Here is a 20,992-nt window from a genome sequence, read left to right on the forward strand (position 1 = left end):
TATACCTCTAGACAATTTTACATGTTTTTGTCAGTTGGCAGGTTTTGCTTTACTACCTTTCTAGACATTCTCATTTTAGATAAAGGTCAGGGTGTTATACAACTCTAGACATATTACACAGAAGTTCAGTACTATCGGTGTCGGTTTTGAGACAACCTCTTTTAGACATATATTACAGTTTAGTGTAAGGTGTTTGTTATAGAACGCTTAGACATATTATTACAGTTTCTCAGTGTGGGCTTTGCGTGTTACACACTCTATGAACATATTACAGTTCAAGGTGTTCAGGTTCAAGGTTGATTAGGTACACATCTGTAAGACAGATATTTTACAGTGCAGGGGTGTGGTTATAACCTATTTACTAGAAACCATATACCTGGTTCAGGTTGTTTGGGTTGTTGTCTTACACCTCTAGAGAACATGTATTACACTTTCAGGGTGGTGGTTTATACCTGCTAGACAGTATACAGTTCAGTCAGGTCTGGTGGTGTGTTGTGCTCTGGTGGTTGTTTCTATATTACCTCTTAGACATATTTTACAGTGTCAGTCATCAGGGTCGGGATGGGGTTCATAACCTCTTATGACATATTACACTCCCAGGTGTTATGACCTCCTGGACATATACACAAGGCCCTTTCAGGTTTGTTATCTTTTATTATCATCCTAGACAGCTTTATTACAGTTCTTAGAGGTCAGGGGGCTGGTAATACATACACTCAATGGACATATTACAAGGTCAGCGGGTCACCGGGCGAGTCTTTTTTGGTTTCGAGTCCGGGTTTGTGTTATAACCGATGTTTGTGCAGCATCAATATTAAAGGTTCAAGGGGGCAGCGTGTTATTTGAAAGACCTATAGACAGAATGAAATAGGGAGCAAGTTGGCGTTGAGTGATGGGGGGATGTGTTGGCGGGTCGCGGAGGGATGTGGGGGCCGTTTATTTAAAACGCTGATCTAGTAAGGAAAATATTACAGTGAAGAGGGTTTTGCTGGCTTAGACAGTGCTGATTACTAGGACATAAAACACTTGAAGGTGGGGTCGTATACCTTTATAGGACATGTAGTAAACGTAACGAGGAATATGGCGGGTTATAACTGACTTAGACATAAGGAACAAGTGTCAGTGGTTGTTGTTTGGTTGTGTGTAAACCTAGTTTGCTATCGATGAGTTAGAACATGTGATAGACACAGTAGGAGTTACAAGGGCACGTGTGGGTTTATATAAATGGCAATGAATATTTTACAGGTAAGGTGGGTTATATAACTCGAGAAATACGACAGTTAAGGTGGCCTTGAGACAGATTTAGTAGACATATTAACAGTTAAGGTCTGGGGCGTATACTAGGGAGTCGTGTTAGACAGATTTACAGGCAAGGGGTTGTATATACTCGATGTAGACATGATTACAGTTTCACTTGTGTCTGTGGAAACACGCTAAGGACATATCACAGTGAACAGGGGTGGAGTTTTGGGGGGTGTCCACAGCGGAGACCGCTTAGACATATTACCACTTCAGAGGAGGGTGTTTTTTGTTTGTTGTAACCCGTAGACATATTTAAAGATTAAGGGGGGTGTGTTGTGACCTGAGTAATGATAAAGCTGCTTGAGACATGTAATGACAAGCGGCAGTGTGTATAAACGCTCGGAGGAAAGCGTACAGTTCATGGGGGGTAGAACTCAGTGTAGACATTTAGTAAACCTAAGGGTTTTGTTGCAGGTTGTTTGATCTCTGCTGCTTTGTTAGAAGGTATTAGATCACCCTGCCCTAGAACATAGGACAGGTGGGAAGCGGGTGTGAGAACTATTAGACCCAATAGAAATGTGCGTAAGGTTGGTATTGATACAGATAGACCATTATTTACACAGTTAAACGGGGTGTTGTGTTTGATACATCCTTAGACATATTACAGTTCAGGGTGTTTTTTGGGTAATACACTCGTGGAGACAAATGAGTTACAGGGTAAGGTGTCCTCGATTTTATAACCCTCTAGACAGATTCGTGGGTACAGGTGAAGGGGTGGGTTGATACACCTACTGAGAATTATTACAGTTAAGGGGGGGGTGCTTATACCTATAGAATAGTACAGTGTCAGGCTGGATGAGAATAGAGACCGATGAACAGTTGCAGTGTGTGGTTTGTAGGTTGATAATAAATCATAGAAATATGTAAAGGGAAGGTTAACCGCTGAGGAAGTTCAAGTGTGTGGGTGTATGTGCACCTCTGCAGAAATAGATGACAGTGGTGAAGGGTGTTTGCGTGGATACCTGAGAGACAATGATTGAGATGAAAGCTGCAGAGTGTAAGGTGGGGCTATGGCGCGAGACTCTGCTGCGAGACATCGGAGAAATATGAAAAGTGTCAGGTGGGGTAGTTGTTGTTAGATACATTGTTTTGAGGGACTCAGCAACTTAAGACATATGTACAGTTCAGGGTGGGAGACCTACTTTAGAAATTATGATCAGTGCAGGTGGGGTCATACCGCCGTGAGACATAAGTACACTTCACGGTGGTATGTTTTCAGCTGTCGTTACGTTGTTAGTAACTTAGTAGATAAGTATAAAATTAAGGGTTTTATTGAACTGTATTAGACAGTGATTAAAGTTTTCAGTGTGGTGTTTATATACCTGCTGGACATAGTACAGAATTCAGGGTGTGGTTTGGGTTGGTTTCTGAGCCTCAATGGAAAGATTTCGTACAGTTCAGGTGGGGGATAAAGCTTTAGGACATATTTACCAGGGAAGGTTTGTGTATTATACTAGCACAAGGACAGAGTACACACGTGTCAGAGGCGGGTGTGGAGGGTTTGATACAGAGTCAGAGACATTATTTACAGGTTGCAGGTGGGGGGTTTAATACGCTATTAGACATATTACCAATTAATATGGGGGACGGGTTGTTTTTATTTTGGTTTTATACAGCAAGTTAGACATAGCTACCGTTCAGGTGTTGGTTAGAATCTGAGAACATGTTATTACAATCACGTGGGGTAGATACCTTTAGACATAAGATACAGTTCAGGTGTGGTGTCTCTGCTAATACACTCAATGAGAATAGTACAGTCTAAAGGTGGGTGTTAATTGTTAAATCTTTGATCATAATAAGCGTGACAGTGAGGTGATTTTGTTATTATACCCGCTTAGACACTTAAGGACTATTAAGGTTCAGGTTGTTATTACCTCATGACATATTACAGTTCAGGTTTTTTTACTCTATAATTTGGTTAGGTTTTATGCCTATTTAGAATAACAGCTTCAGGTGTTAACCTAATATTACATTCCAGGTGGTAAGCTCAGTATACATATTACATGGTCAGGTGTATATCTAGACATATGTTAGGTTATACCTCTAGAGACATATTACACTTCAGGTGTTACCTCAAAGCATATGTTACGTGGTTGTTATACCTCTCATAGACACTATTATTCATGTAATACAAGATATCTCAGGTTGTTAACCTTAGACTATTACATAGTATATATCTATGACTTTCCACTGCAGGGTATGTTATACATGTGTTAGACAATACGTTCACGTACCTACTTGACTTTACCTTCAGGTGGTACTCAGCATGTTACATTCATGTTATACATCAGAATACTCTTATAGATATGACATTATACAGTTCAGGGTTCAACGTCTTAAATTTAATTGGTGTATACCTCGTTTAGAGACCTATTACAGCTGCAGGTGTTATACCCTAGACAACAGTTCGTTTCTCTCTAGACATGATTACGTTCAGGTTGTTACTTCTTAGTATTAAGTTCAGTTATACCTCAGAGACATATTACAGTTCAGGTGTATCTCTGATATTAGTTTCGTGTGTATTATAATCATCTAGACTATTATTACAGTTCAGTGTGGTTTATACCTTCTAGACAATATTTACAGTTCAGGTGTTATACCTTTAGACATATTAATTCAGGTGTCTTTATGTGTGTTTGTTTAGTTATACCTCTTAGACATTTACAGTTCAGGTGTTTACTCCTTAGCTAGACATATTACAGTTCAGGTGTTATTCTATACCTAATTCGAGACATATTACAGTTCAGGTGGTTATACCTCTTAGACATTATACAGTTCAGGTGTTTATACCCTCTTAGACATATTACAGTTCAGGTGTTATACCCGCTAGACATATACAGTTCAGGTGTTATACCACTTAGACATTTTACAGTTCAGTGTTTATGTTTTCTTATACCTCGTTAGACCTAGACATTATTACAGTTCAGAGTGTGTTTCTATAGTTTTTTTCTTTTTGTTATTCAGTGTTTACTTGGTTTATCTTAGACATTATTACTGAGTTAGTCACGGTTGTTTACCTCTATGACATATTACAGTTCGTTTTCTCTTATATTACCAGTTCTTTATGCTTTCTCAGACATATTACAGTTCATGTGTTATACCTTAGACATATACAGTTCAGGGTGTTTACCTCTTAGACATATTACAGTTCAGGTGTTATACCTTACTTAGACATATTACATTCAGGTGTCTTAACCTCTAGACATATTACTTTCAGGTGTTATACCTCTTAGACATATTACAGTTCAGGTGTTTTATACCTCTTAGACATATTACAGTTCAGGGTGGTTATACTCCAGACAATTACAGTTTCAGGTGTATTACCTCTAGACATATTACAGTTCAGGTGTTATACTCATCTAGACATATTACAGTTCAGGTGTTTTTATACAGTCGTTAAGACATATTACAGTTTCAGGTGTTATACCCTTAGACATATTACATTCAGGTGTTATAATCTTAGAACATATTACAGTTCAGGTGTATTCCACTCTTAGACATATACAGTTCAGGTGTTATTCATAACCTCTAGAACTACTTACAGTTCAGGTGTTATACCTCTAGACATATTACAGTTCAGGTGTTATACCTCAGACATATTACAGTTCAGGTGTTATCCTCTAGAAATCTTACAGCTCAGTGTTACCCTCTAGACAATTACAGTTCAGGTGTTATACCCTTAACATATTACAGTTCAGGTGTTATACCTCTAGACATTATACCGTTCAGGTGTATACCTCTAGACATATTACAGTTCAGGTGTTTACCTCTAGACATATTAAAGTTCAGGTGTTATACCTCTAGACATATTACAGTTCAGGTGTTAACTAACATCTTCTCTCTAGACATATTACAGGTTACAGGTGTTATACCTCTAGACATATTACAGTTCAGGTGTTACACCTCTTAGGACATATTACAGTTCAGGTGTATACCTCTAGACATATTACAGTTCAGGTGTAACTCTTAGACATATTACAGTTCAGGTGTACCTCTAGACATATTACAGTTCAGGTGTTATACCTCTTAGACATATTACAGTTCAGGTGTTTATACCTCATAGACATATTACACGTTCAGGTGTTATACCTCTAGACATTTACACTGCAGGTGTTTATACTCTAGACATATTACAGTTAGGTGTTAGACCTCTAGACATATTTACAGTCAGGTGTATACCTCAATAGACATATTACAGTTCAGGTGTTATACTCTTAGACATTACAGTTCAGGTTTATACCTCAATGACATATTACAATTCAGGTTGTTATACCTCTAGACATATTACATTCAGGTGTTATACCTCTTAGACATATACACTTCAGGTGTTCCTTTGTTATACCTGTTAGACATATTACAGTTCAGTGTATACTCTTGACATATACATGCAGGTGTTATACCTTAGACATATTACTTCAGTGTTATACCTCAATACATATTACAAGTTCAGGTGTTTACTACCTCTTCTGACATATTACAGTTCAGGGTTTAACCTCTTAGACATATTACAGTTCAGGTGTTTATACCTTAGTAATTCATATTACTTACATTCAGGTGTTATACCCTCTAGACATATTACAGTTCAGGTGTTATACCCTCTTTAGACATATTACAGTTCAGGTGTTACACCTCTTAGACATATTACAGTTCAGGTGTTATACCTCAAGACATATACGTTCAGGTGTTATACCTCTAGACATATACATTCAGGTGTTATACCTCTTAGACATATTACAGTTCGGTGTTATACCTCTAGACATATTACAGTTCAGGGTTATACCTCTTAGAATATACAGTTCAGGTGTTATACCTTAGACATTAACATCATTACAGCTTAGGGTGTTATAACCTCTAGACATATTACAGTTCAGGTGTTATACCTCTAACATATTACAGTTCAGTGTTATACCTCTAGACATATTACAGTTCAGGTGTTATACCTCTTAGAATATTACAGTTCAGGTGTTATACCTCTTAGACATATTACAGTTCAGGTGTTATACCTCTAGACATATTTACAGTTCAGGTGTTACACCTCTTAGACATATTACAGTTCAGTGTTATACCTCTAGACATATACTGTTCCAGGTGTTACACCTCTAGAACATATTAACTTCAGGTGTTATACCTCTAGACATATTACAGTTCAGGTGTTTATACCTCTAGACTATTTACAGTTCAGGTGTTTAACTCTTCATTACAGTGTTTACTTAGCTACGTTCAGTGTTTATACCTATCTAGACATATTACAGTTCAGTGTTATACCTCAATGACATATTACAGTTCAGGTGTTATACCTCTAGACATCTTACAGTTCAGGTGTTATACCTCTAGACATATTACAGTTCAGGTGTTACACCTCTTAGACATATACAGTTCAGGTGTTATACCTCTAGAACATATTACATTAGGTGTTATACTCTAGACATTATTACATTCAGGTGTTATACCTCTTAGACATATTACAGTTCAGGTGTTACCCTCTTAGACATATTACAGTTCAGGTTGTTATACCTCAATGACATATTACAGTTCAGGTGTTATACCTCTAGACAATATTACAGTTCAGGTGTTATACCTCTTATGACATTATTACAGTTCAGGTGTTTATACGTTAGACATATTACAGTTCAGGTGTTATACCCTCTAGACATATATTACAGTTCAGGTGTTATACCTCTTAGACATATTACAGTTCAGGTGCTTATACCTCTTAGACATATTACACTTCAGGTGTATACCTCTTAGACATATTACAGTTCAGGTGTTTTAACCTCTAGACATATTACAGTTCAGTGTTATAACCTTCTTAGACATATTACAGTTCAGGTGTTATACCTCTTAGACATATTACACTTCAGGTGTTATACTCTAGACATATTACAGTTCAGGTGTTATACCTCTAGACATTATTACATGTTAATTCAGGTGTTATACCTCTAGCTAGAATATTACAGTTCAGGTGTTATACCTCTTAGACATATTACAGTTCAGGTGTTATACCTCTTAGACATATTACAGTTCAGGTGTGTATACCTCTAGACATAGTTACAGTTCAGGTGTTACACTCTTAGACATATTACGTTCAGGTGTTATACCTCTAGACATATTAAGTTCAGGTGTTTATACCTTAGACAATTACATCAGGGTGTTATCACTCTTAGACATATTTCAGTAGTGTTATACTCTTAGACATATTACAGTTAGGTGTTATACCTAGACATATTACAGTCAGGTGTTATACTTCCTAGACATATTACAGTTCAGGGTTTAACCGTTAGACATATTACAGTTCCGGTGGTTTCTACCTCTTAGACATATTACAGTTCAGGTGTTATACCTCTTAGACTATTACAATTCAGGTGTTATACTCTAGACATATTACATTCAGGTGTTATACTCTTAGACATTACAGTTCAGGTGTATACCGCTTAGGACATATACAGTTCATGGGTATACCTCATGACATATTACAGTTAGGTGTTATACCTTAGACACATTACAGTTCGGGTTATACCTCATGACATATTACAGTTCAGGTGTTATACCTCTAGACATATTACAGTTCAGGTTTTATACCTCTTAGCCAGATTACCTTCACGGTGTTATACCTGTAGACATATACAGTTCAGGGGTTATACCTCTTAGACAATTACACTTCAGTGTTATACCTCTAGACATATACAGTTCAGGTGTTATACACCTCAATACATATTACAGTTCAGGTGTTATACACTTTGACATATTACACCATGGTGTTATACCCTTAGACATATTCAGTTCAGGTGTATATACCTCATGACATATTTACGTCAGGTGTTATACCTCTAGACATTATTACAGTTCACGTGTTATCTTCCATTACATATTACAGTTTCAGGTGTTATACCTCTAGACATATTACACTCAGGTGTATACTCTAGCATATTACAGTCAGTGTTACCTCTTAGAACATAATTACAGTTCAGGTGTTATACTCTGAGACATATAAGTCAGGTGGTTATACCTCTAGAAATACATTGGTGTTTACCTCTAGACATATTACAGTTCAGGAGTTTATACCTCTTAGACATATTACAGTTCAGGTGTTATACTCTAGACATATTACAGTCAGGTTTACCTAGAAGATTCGTTCAGGTTAACCTCTAGACATAGTACAGTTCAGGTGTTATTACCTCTTAGACATATTACAGTTCAGGTGTTATACTCTAGACATATTACAGTTCAGGTGTTATACCTCTTAGGGACATATACAGTTCAGGTGTTATACCTCTAGACATATTTACATTCAGGTGTTATACCTCTTAGACATATTACAGTTTCCTGTGTTACACCTCTTAGACATATTACAGTTCAGGTGTTTATACCTCTAGACATATCAGTTCAGGTGTTTATACCTCTAGACATATCACAGTTCAGGTGTTATACCTCTAGACATTATCAGTTAGGTGTTATACTCTAAGACATATTACAGTTCAGGTGTTATACCTCTAGACATATAGTTCAGTTTGTTAGCCTCTTAGACATATTACAGTTCAGGTGGTTACAGTTCAGGTGTTACTAATATCCTTCATAGACATATTACAGTTCAGGTGTTATACCTCTTAGACATATTACAGCTTCAGGTGTTATTACCTCTAGACATATTACAGTTTCAGGTGTTATACCTCTAGACATATTACAGTTCAGGTTGTTATACCTCTAGACATATTACAGTTCAGGTGGTTATACCTCTAGACATATTACAGTTCAGGTGTTATACCTCTTAGACATATTACAGTTCAGTGTTATACCTCTAGACATATTACAGTTCAGGTGTTACTACCTCTAGACATATTACAGTTCAGGTGTTATACCTCTAGACATATTACAGTTCAGGTTGTTATACCTCTTAGACATATTACAGTTCAGGTGTTATACCTCTAGACATATTACAGTTCAGGTGTTATACCTCAATGACATATTACAGTTCAGGTGTTATACCTCTAGACATATTACAGCTCAGGTGTTATACCTCTAGACATATTACAGTTCAGGTGTTATACCTCTTAGACATATTACAGTTCAGGTGTTATACCTCTAGACATATACAGTTCAGGTGTTATACCTCTAGACATATTACAGTTCAGGTGTTACACCTCTAGACATATTACAGTTCAGGTGTTATACCTCTAGACATATTACAGTTCAGGTGTTACACCTCTTAGACATATTACAGTTCAGGTGTTATACCTCTAGACATATTACAGTTCAGGTGTTACACCTCTAGACATATTACAGTTCAGGTGTTATACCTCTAGACATATTACAGTTCAGGTGTTACACCTCTTAGACATATTACAGTTCAGGTGTTATACCTCTAGACATATTACAGTTCAGGTGTTATACCTCTAGACATATTACAGTTCAGGTGTTATACCTCAATGACATATTACACTTCAGGTGTTATACCTCTAGACATATTACAGTTCAGGTTTTATACCTCTAGACATATTACAGTTCAGGTGTTATACCTCTAGACATATTACAGTTCAGGTGTTATACCTCAATGACATATTACAGTTCAGGTGTTATACCTCTTAGACATATTACAGTTCAGGTGTTATACCTCAATGACATATTACAGTTCAGGTGTTATACCTCTAGACATATTACAGTTCAGGTGTTATACCTCTTAGACATATTACACTTCAGGTGTTATACCTGTTAGACATATTACAGTTCAGGTGTTATACCTCTTAGACATATTACACTTCAGGTGTTATACCTCTAGACATATTACAGTTCAGGTGTTATACCTCAATGACATATTACAGTTCAGGTGTTATACCTCTTTGACATATTACAGTTCAGGTGTTACACCTCTTAGACATATTACAGTTCAGGTGTTATACCTCTAGACATATTACACTTCAGGTGTTATACCTCTAGACATATTACAGTTCAGGTGTTATACCTCTTAGACATATTACAGTTCAGGTGTTACACCTCTTAGACATATTACAGTTCAGGTGTTATACCTCAATGACATATTACAGTTCAGGTGTTATACCTCTAGACATATTACAGTTCAGGTGTTATACCTCTTAGACATATTACAGTTCAGGTGTTATACCTCTAGACATATTACAGTTCAGGTGTTATACCTCTTAGACATATTACAGTTCAGGTGTTATACCTCTTAGACATATTACAGTTCAGGTGTTATACCTCTAGACATATTACAGTTCAGGTGTTATACCTCTAGACATATTACAGTTCAGGTGTTATACCTCTAGACATATTACAGTTCAGGTGTTATACCTCTTAGACATATTACAGTTCAGGTGTTATACCTCTTAGACATATTACAGTTCAGGTGTTATACCTCTAGACATATTACAGTTCAGGTGTTACACCTCTTAGACATATTACAGTTCAGGTGTTATACCTCTAGACATATTACTGTTCAGGTGTTACACCTCTAGACATATTACACTTCAGGTGTTATACCTCTAGACATATTACAGTTCAGGTGTTATACCTCTTAGACATATTACAGTTCAGGTGTTATAACTCTTAGACATATTACACTTCAGGTGTTATACCTCTAGACATATTACAGTTCAGGTGTTATACCTCTAGACATATTACAGTTCAGGTGTTATACCTCAATGACATATTACAGTTCAGGTGTTATACCTCTTAGACATATTACAGTTCAGGTGTTATACCTCTAGACATATTACAGTTCAGGTGTTACACCTCTTAGACATATTACAGTTCAGGTGTTATACCTCTAGACATATTACACTTCAGGTGTTATACCTCTAGACATATTACACTTCAGGTGTTATACCTCTTAGACATATTACAGTTCAGGTGTTACACCTCTTAGACATATTACAGTTCAGGTGTTATACCTCAATGACATATTACAGTTCAGGTGTTATACCTCTAGACATATTACAGTTCAGGTGTTATACCTCTTAGACATATTACAGTTCAGGTGTTATACCTGTTAGACATATTACAGTTCAGGTGTTATACCTCTAGACATATTACAGTTCAGGTGTTACACCTCTTAGACATATTACAGTTCAGGTGTTATACCTCTTAGACATATTACACTTCAGGTGTTATACCTCTTAGACATATTACAGTTCAGGTGTTATACCTCTAGACATATTACAGTTCAGGTGTTATACCTCTTAGACATATTACAGTTCAGGTGTTATACCTCTTAGACATATTACACTTCAGGTGTTATACCTCTAGACATATTACAGTTCAGGTGTTATACCTCTAGACATATTACAGTTCAGGTGTTATACCTCTAGACATATTACAGTTCAGGTGTTATACCTCTTAGACATATTACAGTTCAGGTGTTATACCTCTTAGACATATTACAGTTCAGGTGTTATACCTCTAGACATATTACAGTTCAGGTGTTACACCTCTTAGACATATTACAGTTCAGGTGTTATACCTCTAGACATATTACAGTTCAGGTGTTATACCTCTAGACATATTACAGTTCAGGTGTTATACCTCTTAGACATATTACAGTTCAGGTGTTATACCTCTTAGACATATTACAGTTAAGGTGTTATACCTCTAGACATATTACAGTTCAGGTGTTATACCTCTTAGACATATTACAGTTCAGGTGTTATACCTGTTAGACATATTACAGTTCAGGTGTTATACCTCTTAGACATATTACAGTTCAGGTGTTATACCTCTTAGACATATTACACTTCAGGTGTTATACCTCTAGACATATTACACTTCAGGTGTTATACCTCTAGACATATTACAGTTCAGGTGTTATACCTCTAGACATATTACAGTTCAGGTGTTATACCTCAATGACATATTACAGTTCAGGTGTTATACCTCTTAGACATATTACAGTTCAGGTGTTATACCTCAATGACATATTACAGTTCAGGTGTTATACCTCTAGACATATTACAGTTCAGGTGTTATACCTCTTAGACATATTACACTTCAGGTGTTATACCTGTTAGACATATTACAGTTCAGGTGTTATACCTCTTAGACATATTACACTTCAGGTGTTATACCTCTAGACATATTACAGTTCAGGTGTTATACCTCAATGACATATTACAGTTCAGGTGTTATACATCTTTGACATATTACAGTTCAGGTGTTATACCTCTTAGACATATTACAGTTCAGGTGTTATACCTCAATGACATATTACAGTTCAGGTGTTATACCTCTAGACATATTACAGTTCAGGTGTTATATCTCAATTACATATTACAGTTCAGGTGTTATACCTCTAGACATATTACACTTCAGGTGTTATACCTCTAGACATATTACAGTTCAGGTGTTACACCTCTTAGACATATTACAGTTCAGGTGTTATACCTCTAGACATATTACAGTTCAGGTGGTTATACCTCTTAGACATATTACAGTTCAGGTGTTATACCTCTTAGACATATTACAGTTCAGGTGTTATACCTCTTAGACATATTACAGTTCAGGTGTTATACCTCTAGACATATTACAGTTCAGGTGTTATACCTCTAGACATATTACAGTTCAGGTGTTATACCTCTTAGACATATTACAGTTCAGGTGTTATACCTCTTAGACATATTACAGTTCAGGTGTTATACCTCTTAGACATATTACAGTTCAGGTGTTATACCTCTTAGACATATTACAGTTCAGGTGTTATACCTCTAGACATATTACAGTTCAGGTGTTACACCTCTTAGACATATTACAGTTCAGGTGTTATACCTCTTAGACATATTACAGTTCAGGTGTTATACCTCTAGACATATCACAGTTCAGGTGTTATACCTCTAGACATATCACAGTTCAGGTGTTATACCTCTAGACATATTACAGTTCAGGTGTTATACCTCTTAGACATATTACAGTTCAGGTGTTATACCTCTAGACATATTACAGTTCAGTTTTTATACCTCTTAGACATATTACAGTTCAGGTGTTATACCTCTAGACATATTACAGTTCAGGTGTTACACCTCTAGACATATTACAGTTCAGGTGTTATACCTCTTAGACATATTACAGTTCAGGTGTTATACCTCTAGACATATTACAGTTCAGGTGTTATACCTCTAGACATATTACAGTTCAGGTGTTATACCTCTAGACATATTACAGTTCAGGTGTTATACCTCTAGACATATTACAGTTCAGGTGTTATACCTCTAGACATATTACAGTTCAGGTGTTATACCTCTAGACATATTACAGTTCAGGTGTTATACCTCTAGACATATTACAGTTCAGGTGTTATACCTCTTAGACATATTACAGTTCAGGTGTTATACCTCTTAGACATATTACAGTTCAGGTGTTACACCTCTTAGACATATTACAGTTCAGGTGTTATACCTCTAGACATATTACAGTTCAGGTGTTATACCTCTAGACATATTACAGTTCAGGTGTTATACCTCAATGACATATTACAGTTCAGGTGTTATACCTCTAGACATATTACAGCTCAGGTGTTATACCTCTAGACATATTACAGTTCAGGTGTTATACCTCTTAGACATATTACAGTTCAGGTGTTATACCTCTAGACATATTACAGTTCAGGTGTTATACCTCTAGACATATTACAGTTCAGGTGTTACACCTCTAGACATATTACAGTTCAGGTGTTATACCTCTAGACATATTACAGTTCAGGTGTTACACCTCTTAGACATATTACAGTTCAGGTGTTATACCTCTAGACATATTACAGTTCAGGTGTTACACCTCTAGACATATTACAGTTCAGGTGTTATACCTCTAGACATATTACAGTTCAGGTGTTACACCTCTTAGACATATTACAGTTCAGGTGTTATACCTCTAGACATATTACAGTTCAGGTGTTATACCTCTAGACATATTACAGTTCAGGTGTTATACCTCAATGACATATTACACTTCAGGTGTTATACCTCTAGACATATTACACTTCAGGTGTTATACCTCTAGACATATTACAGTTCAGGTGTTATACCTCTAGACATATTACAGTTCAGGTGTTATACCTCAATGACATATTACAGTTCAGGTGTTATACCTCTTAGACATATTACAGTTCAGGTGTTATACCTCAATGACATATTACAGTTCAGGTGTTATACCTCTAGACATATTACAGTTCAGGTGTTATACCTCTTAGACATATTACACTTCAGGTGTTATACCTGTTAGACATATTACAGTTCAGGTGTTATACCTCTTAGACATATTACACTTCAGGTGTTATACCTCTAGACATATTACAGTTCAGGTGTTATACCTCAATGACATATTACAGTTCAGGTGTTATACCTCTTTGACATATTACAGTTCAGGTGTTACACCTCTTAGACATATTACAGTTCAGGTGTTATACCTCTAGACATATTACACTTCAGGTGTTATACCTCTAGACATATTACAGTTCAGGTGTTATACCTCTTAGACATATTACAGTTCAGGTGTTACACCTCTTAGACATATTACAGTTCAGGTGTTATACCTCAATGACATATTACAGTTCAGGTGTTATACCTCTAGACATATTACAGTTCAGGTGTTATACCTCTTAGACATATTACAGTTCAGGTGTTATACCTCTAGACATATTACAGTTCAGGTGTTACACCTCTTAGACATATTACAGTTCAGGTGTTATACCTCTAGACATATTACAGTTCAGGTGTTACACCTCTTAGACATATTACAGTTCAGGTGTTATACCTCTTAGACATATTACACTTCAGGTGTTATACCTCTTAGACATATTACAGTTCAGGTGTTATACCTCTAGACATATTACAGTTCAGGTGTTATACCTCTTAGACATATTACAGTTCAGGTGTTATACCTCTTAGACATATTACAGTTCAGGTGTTATACCTCTAGACATATTACAGTTCAGGTGTTACACCTCTTAGACATATTACAGTTCAGGTGTTATACCTCTAGACATATTACAGTTCAGGTGTTATACCTCTAGACATATTACAGTTCAGGTGTTATACCTGAATGACATATTAAAGTTCAGGTGTTATACCTCTAGACATAGTACAGTTCAGGTGTTATACCTCTAGACATATTACAGTTCAGGTGTTATACCTCTAGACATATTACAGTTCAGGTGTTATAACTCTAGACATATTACAGTTCAGGTGTTATACCTCTAGACATATTACAGTTCAGGTGTTACACCTCTTAGACATATTACAGTTCAGGTGTTATTCCTCTAGACATATTACAGTTCAGGTGTTATACCTCTTAGACATATTACAGTTCAGGTGTTACACCTCTTAGACATATTACAGTTCAGGTGTTATTCCTCTAGACATATTACAGTTCAGGTGTTACACCTCTTAGACATATTACAGTTCAGCTGTTATACCTCTAGACATATTACAGTTCAGGTGTTATACCTCTAGACATATTACAGTTCAGGTGTTATACCTCAATGACATATTACAGTTCAGGTGTTATACCTCTAGACATAGTACAGTTCAGGTGTTATACCTCTAGACATATTACAGTTCAGGTGTTATACCTCTAGACATATTACACTTCAGGTGTTATACCTCTAGACATATTACACTTCAGGTGTTATACCTGAATTAAATATTACAGTTCATCTGTTACAGTTTTGGGGTTTACAATATTTGGCTGACATGAGGGCGTCTCACTTGCCATAGCGAGGAGTCCCAAACTCATACACATCCACTGCACAGTTCATTTCTCTGCTTTTATAGGCCAGTGTACTGCAGGTATTGTCATTGACTAGTTAGATTGACTTCGTGAACACGGATCCTGCTCGCAGCAGCAGCAGAGCTGCAAAGAGGAATTTGGCTTGTGACAGGTTATTGCGCTTTGTAAATAATTGAATCAATGCACATTCACTTAGAGTCTAACTGCATTCACTGTGACATATTTTATATTGGACAGATACACAGTCTCTGTCTCTCTTTAGTTTCAGCTTTCAACAAAGCTCTGTGCTGATTTCAGAGGCCAAACACCAATCAAATCCCTGCAACAACAAAAAAACAACAGAAAAAACAGCATAGCCCAGCATAAATTTCAGGCTGGTCCATGCTGGTCTATGCTGTCAGTGCTGGTCAGATGCTGGTCTAGCTGGTTCTGCTGGACGACCAGCCTTTGTTGTGTTCTCTCTGGTGACCAGCCTTCATTGTTTTTTTTTATGGTGACCAGCCTTCTTTGTTTTTTCGACACTAGTGACCAGCCTTCATTGTGTTTTGGCTGGTGACTAGATTTCGTTGTTTTTTCATTGGTGACCAGCCTTCTTTGTGTTTGGACACTGGTGACCAGCCTTCTTTGTGTATTTACTGGTGACCAGCTTTCATTGTGTTCTGGACACTGGTGACCAGCCTTCTTTGTGTTTGGACACTGGTGACCAGCTTTCATTGTGTTCTGGACACTGGTGACCAGCTTTCATTGTGTTCTGGACACTGGTGACCAGCCTTCTTTGTGTTTGGACACTGGTGACCAGCTTTCATTGTGTTCTGGACACTGGTGACCAGCTTTCTTTGTGTTTGGACACTGGTGACCAACCTTCATTGTGTTTTTGCTGGTGACCAGCAATAATTGTGTTTTAGGTGGTTACCAGCCTTTGTTGTGTTTTTGCTGGTGACCAGCCTTCGGTGTGTTTTTGCTGGTGACCAGCCTTTGGTGTGTTTTTGCTGGTGACCAGCCTTCGGTGTGTTTTTGCTGGTGACCAGCCTTTGCTCTGTTTTTGCTGGTGACCAACCTTCGGTGTGTTTTTGCTGGTGACCAGCCTTTGGTGTGTTTTTGCTGGTGACCAGCCTTCGGTGTGTTTTTGCTGGTGACCAGCCTTTGGTGTGTTTTTGCTGGTGACCAGCCTTCGGTGTGTTTTTGCTGGTGACCAGCCTTTGCTCTGTTTTTGCTGGTGACCAGCTTTCATTGTGTTTTAGGTGGTTACCAGCCTTTGCTCTGTTTTTGCTGGTGACCAGCTTTCATTGTGTTTTAGGTGGTTACCAGCCTTTGCTCTGTTTTTGCTGGTGACCAACCTTCGTTGTGTTTTAGGTGGTGACCAGCCTTTGCTCTGTTTTTGCTGGTGACCAGCCTTCGTTGTGTTTTGGACACTAGTGACCAGCATAAGTTAAAGTAGAACCGTCATCAAGTCACATTATGCTGGCTTGGAAAGTGATGTTTGATTCCTTTTTGAATCCATTCAGAGTGGATTCTCATAATCTGCATTCAGATTGACTGCCAGGGTTAAAAAATATGAATAAATTAGACTACCTAATAAACCATCTAAACTGGATAACCATTTCAGTAACGGATTTAATAAGTCCAACTAAGATTGAATCAGTTTAGAAAAATGTATTTGATTTTTCTTTGTGTAGCATAATATAAATGAATTGATTAATTAATCAATGTAAACAGACACCTCACAAGTCCTCAACTGGCAGCTTCATTAAATAGTACCCGCAAAACAACAGTGAAGAGTGAAAACACCAGTGAAGAGTGAAAACACCAGTGAAGAGTGAAAACAACAGTGAAGAGTGAAAACACCAGTGAAGAGTGAAAACAACAGTGAAAAGTGAAAACAACAGTGAAGAGTGAAAACAACAGTGAAGAGTGAAAACAACAGTGAAGAGTGAAAACAACAGTGAAGAGTGAAAACAACAGTGAAGAGTGAAAACACCAGTGAAGAGTGAAAACACCAGTGAAGAGTGAAAACACCAGTGAAGAGTGAAAACAACAGTGAAGAGTGAAAACAACAGTGAAGAGTGAAAACACCAGTGAAGAGTGAAAACAACAGTGAAGAGTGAAAACAACAGTGAAGAGTGAAAACAACAGTGAAGAGTGAAAACAACAGTGAAGAGTGAAAACACCAGTGAAGAGTGAAAACAACAGTGAAGAGTGAAAACAACAGTGAAGAGTGAAAACACCAGTGAAGAGTGAAAACACCAGTGAAGAGTGAAAACAACAGTGAAGAGTGAAAACAACAGTGAAGAGTGAAAACACCAGTGAAGAGTGAAAACAACAGTGAAGAGTGAAAACACCAGTGAAGAGTGAAAACAACAGTGAAGAGTGAAAACAACAGTGAAGAGTGAAAACAACAGTGAAGAGTGAAAACAACAGTGAAGAGTGAAAACAACAGTGAAGAGTGAAAACAACAGTGAAGAGTGAAAACAACAGTGGAGGCGACTCTGTGATGCTGGCCTTCTAGGACTTGTGAGGTGTCTGTTTCACAAACTAGACACTCTATTGTCCTTGTCTTCTTGCTCAGTTGTTCACCGGGGCCTCCCACTCCTCTTTCTATTCTCGTTAGAACCAGTTTGCCCTGTTCTGTGAAGGAAGTAGTACACAGCGTTGTACGAGATCTTCTGTTTCTTGGCAATTTCTTGGATGGAATAGCCTTCATTTCCCAGAACAAGAATAGACTGACGAGTTTCAGAAGAAAGTTTTTTGTTTCTGGATGTTTTGAGCCTGTAATCGAACCCACAAATTCTGATGCTCCAGATACTCAACTAGACTAAAGAAGGCCAGTTTTATTGCTTCTTTAATCAGCATAACCATTTTCAGCTGTGCTAACATAATTGCAAAAGCGTTTTCTAAGGAACAATTAGCCTTTTAAAATGATAAACTTGGATTAGCTAACACAACGTGCCATTGAAACACAGGAGTGATGGTTGTTGATAATGGGCCTCTGTACGCCTATGTAAGAATCTGCCGTTCCCAGCTACAATAGTCATTTACAACATTAACAATGTCTACACTGTATTTCTGATCAATTTGATGTTACTTTAATGGACAAAATAAAGTGCTTTCTTTCAAAAACAAGAACATTTCTCAGTGACCCCAAACTTTTGAACGGTAGTGTAGATACTATCAACTCAGTACAATATGTAAGAACAGCTGTAGTTGCCTCACCTTTTAAATTAAAAAATCTTTCTGTCTTGGCTGATATTATATAGATTATATTTTTCAGAGAATTCCATGACAACCAGGGGCACATTAAGATGCTTGATGAAAAAGGGTTCAGAGCGTGGGATGTTACCTTGACAATGTCCCTTAAAAACCCAACACGTACAGAAAGAAAAAATGCAATCCTACTACCGCTGTGTGAAGTTATTAACTTGCTGAGCGGAGGCAGGGTGTAGCTTTGTTACCTGGCTAACAAGCCACCTTCATAGCTCCCAGATGGTCGTTGTGTGGTTTTCAGGAGGCGACGTTCCCTGTTCATTAGGGCCCTCAGAGCTGGCGGATATGGACCATCTGTGTCTGGGGACATGGTGCGTTGAGGGGCCATGACAACCAAGGGTGTTTACCTCTAGGCTCACTCACATTTGAACTTCAAAAAATTTAAAAAATAAATCCTTCTCTTATCTTTCTGCCACCTCTATGTTGATGTTTCAGTAGAAAAAAATAAATGGCTCATGTGGTTTAAACTTACCACTAGGCTAGCCCCTGAGTGATAACCCTCTTCTTTCCCTTATGTCTCACAACAAGTTATGACTTCAGCTTTTAGGCTGTTGTTTGTGAGTTCCGATTGATTGCATAACATAAACCTTTTTCAAATGTCAAATCAACTTTAATGGTCATAATATATGAATTTATGAGCCTGTTTTCTGAGTAATATTGCTAAATGTATTAATTTATGAGTAAGTTTTCTGAGGAGTATTGCAAACTGTACTTTAAACTGTAGTGATTTTTATTGTGAATGCACAACTTCCTTCTCTTAAAAGAAGAAGAAGAAGAGAGACAGAGGACATTTTGTCTCGGGGGTAGTGATGCAAATGTTATTCCTCTGCTAGTGTTTTTGGAAGCTCATTTTTCTCCTGTGTGGTACGGTGATAGGGTTATGGTGTCTGGTTGCACAGTCAGCCGATGTATTCCCCTACAGACACAGGGCCTGTTGGTAGGGTTATGGTGTCTGGTTGCACAGTCAGCCGATGTATTCCCCTACAGACACAGGGCCTGTTGGTAGGGTTATGGTGTCTGGTTGCACAGTCAGCCGATGTATTCCCCTACAGACACAGGGCCTGTTGGTAGGGTTATGGTGTCTGGTTGCACAGTCAGCCGATGTATTCCCCTACAGACACAGGGCCTGTTGGTAGGGTTATGGTGTCTGGTTGCACAGTCAGCCAATGTATTCCCCTACAGACACAGGGCCTGTTGGTAGGGTTATGGTGTCTGGTTGCACAGTCAGCCGATGTATTCCCCTACAGACACAGGGCCTGTTGGTAGCGGCCTTGCACCGGCATAGGATCCACAAGGATTCATTGCATAATTGCACACAAGATTTGTGGCGTGAAGCGTCTGTACAGGAACAAGAGACAGCTCCATCTGTGATTTTATCGTGGGCATGTCCTGGGAATGTTGCTATCAATAAAAATCCAACATGATATCAAAACATGTTCTTCCTCAGAGCAAGTTCTAGTGACACATGAAATTGTGAATCGTTGGGTAGAGAATTAGTATATACCTGTTGAGTTATGAGCTCCTGCATGGGCTCCAATGTGTCCCAGCAACCTGAACATAACAAAACATGAGGGAAACCCTATCACATGGCATGATTTGAGAAAATGGGGTCTGAGATTACAATCAGGCTGTATTGATTTTCCGAACCATTCATGTTTTTCAGAGACCATCAATTCATTTGAGCAGTCCTGTGTAGCTCAGTTGG

The sequence above is a fragment of the Salvelinus namaycush genome, chromosome 1 (assembly GCF_016432855.1).
Source record: "Salvelinus namaycush isolate Seneca chromosome 1, SaNama_1.0, whole genome shotgun sequence".
Lineage (NCBI taxonomy): Eukaryota > Metazoa > Chordata > Actinopteri > Salmoniformes > Salmonidae > Salvelinus > Salvelinus namaycush.